Genomic DNA, 9,782 nt, shown 5'->3' with positions numbered 1-9,782 from the left:
GTGTGTGTGTGTGTATGTATGTGTATAAGCTCTCCCATGCAGTGGCTTTGTGTTAGTTTTGTCAGTAGATTGTAAATCCCTCGAGTTCAATATTGTATACCCTGTCTATATTCACCATAAAGCCTAGCACAGTGCAAAGCACATAGCAAATCTCAATAAATATTTTATAAGAGGCAAAAACCATCTTGGGTTAAAACATAAGCGAAACTAATTTCTTGTGCTACATCCTTGATGATCTCCTCCATAGGCCGCCCATTACCCTCCCCATCACACACCTCTTTCATTCTCTTCTGTGTATGACCCTCCCCCACAGGTCCAGTTTCCTCGGCTTCCCACGGATCCACCCTTTAAAGTGTATTTTTGTGTATACTTGTTGCTTAGTATGTGAGTAAATGGGTGTATCTGTTTGGATGAAAGTGCTTTTGTGGTTTGTGACCAATGGAGTGGAGGCCAGACAAGGAAGGGAGGGTGCCAATTATTAAGCTCTTTGGAAACAGATAGCGAAGAAACCACGCTGGAGGTGACCTTGTTTCATATTTTTATAAACGAGCAATAGACATGAGTTGCATGATGAAATCTCTAAGTTGGAAGATGTTGCTAAGCACTTCTGCCTGGCATAAAATATCAAGTTGATGAGGGTCAACCATCTCATCATATTGGTATGTTGAGACTTTGGGAATTGTGTCAATGTGTTTTTAAAAGGAGGACAAGAGCAATGAAGGAATGATGGATTATCTGAAGTCAATTTGAGCCAACACAGTTTAGCATATCTTAAAAAAATAAATCAGACTCTATCCTCACTTTTAAAAAGGCAGTTGAAGCTCTTTTTAAATGACAGTGTTTGACATGCTTTTTACATATGAATATTTTCCTAACTTCTTCTGACAGAGGTTCCCCAAGAAAAGTAAAGTAAGTTACACCAGTGTATTCTGACAATAGCTGATAGAGAATAATGTCCAGTCAGTAGGAGGCGAACTTTTTTCATGTGTCTCATTCAAGAAAAAATTTATTTTTAAAAAAAATTTTTTTAACGTTTATTTATTTTTGAGACAGAGAGAGACAGAGCATGAACAGGGGAGGGGCAGAGAGAGAGGGAGACACAGAATCAGAAGCAGGCTCCAGGCTCTAAGCCATCAGCCCAGAGCCCGACGCGGGGCTCGAACTCACGGACCGTGAGATCGTGACCTGAGCTGAAGTCGGATGCTTAACCGACTGAGCCACCCAGGAGCCCCAAGAAAAAATTTAAAATGTAAGGTCTTCATTTTAAAAAGGGGCACATAAACACACATGTGTGCATACACACACACACACCATTAGGAAATGTAACATCTGAAACTATAGCAAAACAATTTAAAAATTATTTCCCTGATATAGGAATTTCATTTAGGGAGAGCTAAAATTTTTAGACACAAATTCCACATTCAAATATCTTCTTGAAAGACATTCTGTGTGAGATGAGAATTGGTACTGTTGAGTGGAGGCAGGCTGGGAGGCATAGCTATGGACTTGAATGTGAAGCGTGGATCAGTCATAGACCAGGAACAGTAAACCGTGAGGCAGTGCACCAGGATGTCACTACAGCAAGCATGGTCTGCAGGCTGCACGAAAGGGCTGGGACTAGACCAGCTGAGTGAGGCACTCTTCTTGCATGCACCAAGAGCACTCATTAACTGAGATAAATAATGCTGAAACAGTTCAAATTGCAAACAACAAACTGAACCATTCACCTGCTTTTGTAAGCGAGGTTGTATTGGAGAAGTATGGGTGTTACGTGAGCATTTGTTAGCAATCCAGAATCTCAGGCCTCATCCCAGACCTCCAAACTCATAATGTGCATTTTAACAAGATCTGCCATTGATGAATGTGTCTATTCTAGTCTGAGAAGCACTGCTGCTCTAGGAAAAATTTAGGGGTGGTCAGACTGACACCTGACTGCTCCAGGCAGACTAATTTGGTGTCTTCAGGTAGACGTTGCTTAAATATTATTTAACATTTAGTTAGCAGATTGGAAAAAGTTGATTGCTTTTCTTTATTTTTTAATTTTATTTTTTATTTTTTAAAATTTACATCCAAATTACTTAGCATATAGTGCAACAATGATTTCAGGAGTAGATTCCTTAGTGCCCCTTACCCATTTAGCCCATCCCCCCTCCCACAACCCCTCTGGCAACCCTCAGTTCGTTCTCCATATTTATGACAGAGCATTTTATATCATTTTTGTTTCCCTTCCCTTATGTTCATCCCTTATATGAGTGAAGTCATATGATTTTTGTCTTTCTATGACTGACTAGTTTCACTTAGCATAATACCCTCCAGTTCCATCCATGTAGTTGCAAATTGCAAGATTTCATTCTTTTTGATTGCCCAGCAATACTCCATTGTATATATATACCACATCTTCTTTATCCATTCATCCATCAATGGACATTTGGGCTCTTTCCATACTTTGGCTATTGTTGATAGTGCTGCTATAAACATGGGGATGCTATCTCCCTTTGAAACAGCACACCTGTATCCCATGGATAAATGCCTAGTAGTGCAATTGCTGGGTCGTAGGGTAGTTCTATTTTTAGTTTTTTGAGGAATCTCCATACCATTTTCCAGAGTGGCTTCATCAGCTTGCATTCCCACCAACAATGCAAAAGAGATCCTCTTTCTCCACATCCTCGCCAACATCTGTTGTTGCCTGAGTTGTTAATGTTAGCCATTCTGACAGGTGTGAGGTGTTAGCTCATTGTGGTTTTGATTTGTATTTCCCTGATGAGGAGTGATGTTGAGCATTTTTTCATGTGTCGGTTGGCCATCTGGATATCTTCCTTGAAGAAGTGTCTATTCATGTTGTTTGCCCATTTCTTCACTGGATTATTTGTTTTAGGTGTTGAGTTTGACAAGTCCTGTATAGATTTTGGATATTAACCTTTTATCTGATATGTCATTTGTGAATATCTTCTCCCATTCTGTCAGTTGCCTTTTAGTTTTGCTGATTGTTTCCCTCACTGTGCAGAAGCTGTGCAGTAGTTCATTTTTGCTTTTGTTTCCCTTGCCTCCGGAGATGTGTTGAGTAAGAAGTTGCTGTGGACAAGATCAAAGAGGTTTTTGCCTTCTTTCTCTTTGAGGATTTTTTTTTCAATATATGAAATTTATTGTCAAATTGGTTTCCATACAACAGCCAGTGCTCATCCCAAAAGGTGCCCTCCTCAATACCCATCACCCACCCTCCCCTCCCTCCCACCCCCCATCAACCCTCAGTTTGTTCTCAGTTTTTAACAGTCTCTTATGCTTTGGCTCTCTCCCACTCTGACCTCTTTTCTCTTCAAGGATTTTGATGGTTTCCTGTCTTACATTGAGGTCTTTTCATCCATTTTGAGTTTATTTTTGTGTATGGTGTGAGAAAGTGGTCCAGGTTCATTCTTCTGCATGTCACTGTCCAGTTTTCCCAGCACCACTTGCTGAAGAGACTGTCTTTATTCCATTGGATATTCTTTCCTGCTTTGTCAAAGATAGTTGGCCATACATTTGTGGGTCCATTTCTGGGTTCTCTATTCTGTTCCATTGATCTGAGTGTCTGTTCTTGTGCCAGTACATACTGTCTTGATGATTACAGCTTTGTAGGATAGCTTGAAGTCTGGGATTGTGATGCTTCCAGCTTTGGTTTTCTTTTTCAAGATTGCTGTGGCTATTTGGGGTCTTTTCTTGTTCCATACAAATTTTAGGATTGTTTGTTCTAGCTCTGTGAAGAATGCTGGTGTTATTGTGATAGGGATTGCATTGAATATGTAGATTGCTTTGGGTAGTACCAACATTTTAACAATATTTGTTATTCCTACCCCGGAGCATGGAATATTTTTCCATTTTTGTGTGTGTGTGTCTTCTTCAAGTTCTTTCACAAGCTTTCTATAGTTTTCAGCGTATAGATTTTTTACCTCTTTGGTTAGATTTATTCCTAGGTATTTTATGGTTTTTGGTGCAATTGTAAATGGGATCTGTTCCTTGATTTCTCTTTCTGTTGCTTCATTATTGGTGTGTAGGAATGCAACCGATTTCTGTACATTGATTTTATATCCTGCAACTTTGCTGAACTCATGGATCAGTTCTAGCAGTTTTTTGGTGGAATATTTTGGATTTTCCATATAGAGTATCATGTCATCTGTGAAGAGTGAAAGTTTGACCTCCTCCTGGCTGATTTGGATGCATTATATTTCTTTGTGTTGTCTGATTGCTGAGGCTAAGACTTCCAGTACTATGTTGGATAACAGTGGTGAGAGTGGGCATCCCTGTGTTGTTGCTGACCTTAGGGGGAAAGCTCTCAGTTTTTCCCCAATGAGGATGTTATTAGTGTTGGGTCTTTCCTACATGGCTTTTAAGATCTTGAGGTATGATCCTTCTATACCTACTTTCTGGAGGGTTTTTATCAAGAAGGGATGTTGTATTTTGTTAGATGCTTTCTCTGAATCTATTGAGAGGATCATGTGTTTCTAGTCCTTTCTTTTATTGATGTGATGAATCATATTGATTGTTTTGTGGATATTGAACCAGCCCTGCATCCCAGGTATAAATCCCACTTGGTCGTGGTGAATAATTTCTTTAGTGTATTGTTGGATCCAGTTGGCTAATATCTTGCTGAGGATTTTTGCATCTATGTTCATCAGGGAAATTGGTCTGTAGTTCTCCTTTTTAGTGGGGTGTTTGGTTTTGGAATCAAGGTAATACTGGCTTCATAGAAAGAGTTTTGAAGTTTTTCTTCCATTTCTATTTTTTGGAACAGCTTCAAGAGAATAGGTATTAACTCTTCCTTAAATGTTTGGTAGAATTCCCCTGGAAAGCCATCTGGCTCTGGACTCTTGTTTTTTGGGAGATTTTGATTACTAATTCAATTTCCTTACTGGTTATGGGTCTGTTCAAATTTTCTATTTCTTCCTGTTTCAGTTTCGGTAGTTTATATGTTTCTAGGAATTTGTCCATTTTTTCCAGATTGCCCATTTTATTGACATATAATTGCTCATAATATTCTCTTATTATTGCTTGTATGTCTGCTGTGTTGGTTGTGATCTTTCCTCTTTCATTCTTGATTTTATTTATTTGAGTCTTTTCCTTTTTCTTTTTGATCAAACTGGCTAGTGGTTTATCAATTTTGTTAATTCTTTCAAAGAATAAGCTTCTGGTTTCATTGACCTGTTCTACTGTGTTTTTGGTTTTGATAACATTAATTTCTGCTCTAATCTTTACTTTTTCCTTTCTTCTGCTGGTTTTAGGTTTTATTTGCCGTTCTTTTTCCAGCTCCTTAAGGTTTAAGGTTAGGTTGTGTATCTGAGATCTTTCTTCCTTCTTTATGAAGGCCTGGATTGCTATATACTTTCCTCTTATGACTGCCTTTGCTGCATCCCAGAGTTTTGGGTTGTGGTGTTATCATTTTCATTGAGTTCCATATACTTTTTAATTTCCTCTTTAACTTCTCGGTTAGCCCATTCATTCTTTAGTGGGATGTTCTTCAGTCTCCAGGTATATGTTACCTTTCTAAGTTTTTTCTTGTGGTGATTTCAAGATTCATACAGTTGTGGTCTGAAAATATGCATGGTATGATCTCAATCTTTTTGTGTTTGTTGAAGGCTGATTTGTGTCCCAGTATGTGGTCTGTTCTGGAGAATGTTCCATGTGCACTGGAGAAGAATGTATATTCTGCTGCTTTAGGATGAAATGTTCTGAATATATCTGTTAGGTCCATCTGGTCCAGTGTGTCATTCAAACCCATTGGTTCCTTGTTGATTTTTTGATTAGATGATCTGTCCATTGTTGTGAGTGGGGTGTTGAAGTCTCCTACTATGATGGTATTACTATCAATGAGTGTCTTTATGCTTGTGATTAATTGATTTATATATTTAGTTGCTTCCACATCTGGCACATAAATGTTTACAATTGTTAGGTCTTCCTGGTGGATACACCCCTTGATTATGATATAATGCCCTTCTGCATCTCTTGATACAGTCTTTATTTTAAAGTCTAGGTTGTCTGATATAAGTATGGCTACTCTGGCTTTCTTTTGTTGACCATTAGCATGATAAATGGTTCTCCATCCCCTTGTTTTCAATATAAAGGTATCTTTAGGTCTAATGTGGGTCTCTTGTAAACAGCATATAGATGAATCTTGTTTTCTTATCCATTCTGTTACCCTATGTCTTTTGATTGGAGTGTTGAGTCCATTGACATTTAGAGTGAGTGCTGAAAGATACGAATTTATTGCCATTATGATGCTTGTAGAGTTGGAGTTTCTGGTGGTGTTCTCTGGTCCTTTCTAATCTTCGTTGCTTTTGATATATATTCATCTTTTCTCCCCTCAGAGAGTCCCCCTTAAAATTTCTTGCAGGGCTGGTTTACTGGTCACAAACTCCTTTAATTTTTGTTTGTCTGGGAAACTTTTTATCTCTCTTTCTATTTTGAATGACAGCCTTGCTGGATAAAGAATTCCTGGCCGCATATTTTTCTGATTCAGCACATTGACTATATCCTGCCACTCCTTTCTGGCCTGCCAAGTTTCTGTGGATAGGTCTGCTGCAAACCTGATCTGTCTTCCCTTGTAGGTTAGGGGCTTTTCCTTGTTGCTTTCATGATTTTATCCTTGCCTGAATATTTTGTGAATTTGATTATGATATGCTTTGTTGATGGTCGGTTTTTGTTGAATCTAATGGGAGTCCTCTGTGCTTCCTGGATTTTGATGTCTGTGTCTTTCCTCAGGTTAGAAAGTTTTCCACTATGATTTGCTAACATAACCCTTCTACTCCTATTTCTCTCTTTTCCTCCTCTGGGAACCCTATGATTCTGGTATTGTTCCTTTTTAATGAGTCACTGATTTCTCTACTTCTTAAATCATGATCTTTTGCCTTAATCTCCCTCTTTTTTTCTTGCTTTGTTGGTCTCTGTAAGTTTGTTCTCTATATCGCTGATTCTCTGTTCTGCCTTGTCCATCTTTGCCATCACTGCATCCATCCGTGATTGCAGCTCAGTTATAGCATTTTTAATTTCATTCTGGCCATTTTTTTACTTCTTTTATCTCTGCAGAAAAGGATTCTAATCTGTTTTTGACTCCAGCTAGTAGTCTTATTATTGTGATTCTAAATTCTGGTTCAGATATCTTGCTTTATCTGTGTTGGTTAAAATCCCTGGCTGTCATTTCTTCGTGCTCTTTCTTTTTGGATGAATTCCTTCGTTTTGTCATTTTGAAGGGAAAAAAGGAATTAATGAGGTAGAAAAATTAAAATTAAAAAAATATTAAAATTAAAAAATTAAAAACACACACACACAAAAATTTACTAAGTGATGCTAGATCTAGATGTGTTTTGGTCTGGGTGTTTAAAGTGGTTTGACAGATTAGAGAAAAAAAAGTCGGGGGGGGAGAAAAGAAAAAGAAAAAGAAATCATTTGAGAATTTGAAAAAAATGAACACACTGAAGTAGACTAAAATGAGATGATGGGAGTAAAATAGAATTTGAAAAAATATACACAAAATTAAAGAATATAGTAGAAAAAAATTAAAAATATTTTTAATAAAAATTAAAAATAAAAATGAATTTTTTGTTTTTCTGTATTCAAGAAAGAGAAAAGAAACGAAAAGAGAAAAAAAAGAAAAAAAAGGAAATCATTTGAAAATTTGAAAAAGTGAATACACTGTAATAGATTAAAATAAAATGATGGAAATAAAATAGAATTTGAAATAATTTACGTAAAACAAAGAATATAGTAAAAAATTAATGGAAAATATTTTTAATAGAAATTGAAAGTAAAAATGAAGTTTTTCTCTTTCTGCATTCAAGAAAAAAAAAGAAATGAAAAAGAGAGAAAGAAAAAGAAACAAAAAGAAATTGCTTGAAAATTTGAAAAGGTGAATACACTGAAGTAGACTAAACTAAAATGATGGAAGTAAAATGGAATTTGAAAAAATTTACACAAAAGTAAAAAATATAGTAAAAAAAATTAAAGAATAATATTTTTAATAAAAATTTTAAATGAAAATGAATTTTTTCTTTCTGTATTCAAGAAAAATAGTGTAAAAGAGAAAAAAAAAGAAAGAAAATTGAATAGATGGATCTGCTAACAGTTTGAAGTAGGACTGAAATTACTTCGTTTTCCCCTAGAAGTCAGACTATGTAGCACTTTATAGTCCATAAACTAAGCAGGCAGTGAGATTTGTGTTCTGGAAGAGAGAAGTTGGCCCGGTTGGGTGGGGCTCAGTGTAATGGCTCCGTTCTCCACTAGATGGCGCTGCTAGCCTACTGGGGTGGATTGTTGCAGAGCTCCTAGGTGCGTCTGCGCATGCGCGGTGAAAATGGCGCCACCCAGTCTGTTCTCCCGGATCAGCAATCGCGCACCTGTCCTCTGTCTTCAGCTCTTGTCGGTTCCCAGCTTTTTCACTCTCTGTGACCAGGCCCCAGGCAGTACCTCTCTTCCGAGTTTTGTGTTAGATGTGGCTGTTTTCCCCTGTCCCTTACTTCTGAAGGACTGCGGCTTTGACCCATTCCGGCCCTCTGCGGGAGGGTCTCACTGAGCAATAGCCAAATGTCGGCTGCACCCAGGAACACTTGCTGGACCCTGCTGCTGCTGGTTCTCCAAGACTGTGGCCATCTGCCAGCCTGCCCCAGAAAAAGTTTGCGGGATAGTGTAGCAGCAGCTTTTCAGGGATTATGGAAAATCACAACACACATCTGGCAGCAGGCTTCACCCATAATGACCTTGTCCCAACACCAGCGAATGTGGCTGTTTTCTGGGATCTGCTGGGACCCAGTGGCTTCAACAGTCTCTACCAAATGTCCTCCCAGCATTGGAACAGCTTTTCCCCGTGTGGCCCGAGAACCTCCCGGACCCCACTCTGCTCCTGGAGATTCGCCCTTCCCACCAGAGCACTGCCAGGTATTGAGCTGAGGAGTTGCAGACTGCGCTCCCTTTGTTTACAGTCTTAATGGAATTTAAACCCTCTCCTTTCTCCCTTTTTAATTCAGTTCTTAGGGCTGTTTTCAATTTTCCACTTTCTCTCCAGCTGCTTTTGGGGAGGGGTGCTTTTCCCATATTCTGCCCCCCACCCCAGTCTCCATCCTCTCTCTGCTCACATAAGCACCTTCCTTCCTGCTCCTTCTTGCTCTCCAAGTTCACCTCTCCGTGCCACGTACCTGCTAAATTCTGTGGTTCAGGTTGTGCAGATTGTTGTGTTAATCCTGCAATCAGTTTTCTAGGTGTGCAGGATGGTTTAGTGTTGGTCTGGCTGTATTTCATGGATGCGAGACACACACAAAGCTTCCATGCTGTTCCACCATCTTGGCTCCTCCCTGATTGCTTTTCTTAATTAAAATGGATTTCTGTCTTCATATTCAACATAGGGAATTTATTACACGCATTGAATGTATCATAATATTTAAACTTATTTGAAATGATTCCTTATTTCACATTTTTCTCATTATCTGAGAAATTGGATCTTCCCTCGCACATGAAGTGCATGGCAATGAAATTCAGCATTCTTATTTGAAATATATTTTGAAGTTACTTTTTCTGACTCTTGTATTGGCAACAGCATTCTACTTTTCTGTAATTCTCATTTTGTCTTTGGTTTTTCTTTTGTGGTTTTCTGAACCAAAAGTTTGTGGGAAGCATAGTAAAGGTTTACATTTAAAGTTTATTTATTTATTTTAATTTATTTTTGAGAGAGAGAGAGTGCAAGTGAACGCATGAGTAGGGGAGGGTCAGAGAGAGAGGGAGATGCAGAATCTGAATCAGGCTCTAGGCTCTGAGCTGTCAGTACA

This window comes from Panthera pardus, unplaced genomic scaffold, assembly GCF_024362965.1.
Source record: "Panthera pardus isolate Hobbes unplaced genomic scaffold, ASM2436296v1 HiC_scaffold_24, whole genome shotgun sequence".
NCBI lineage: Eukaryota > Metazoa > Chordata > Mammalia > Carnivora > Felidae > Panthera > Panthera pardus.
This window is presented reverse-complemented; position numbering follows the sequence as displayed.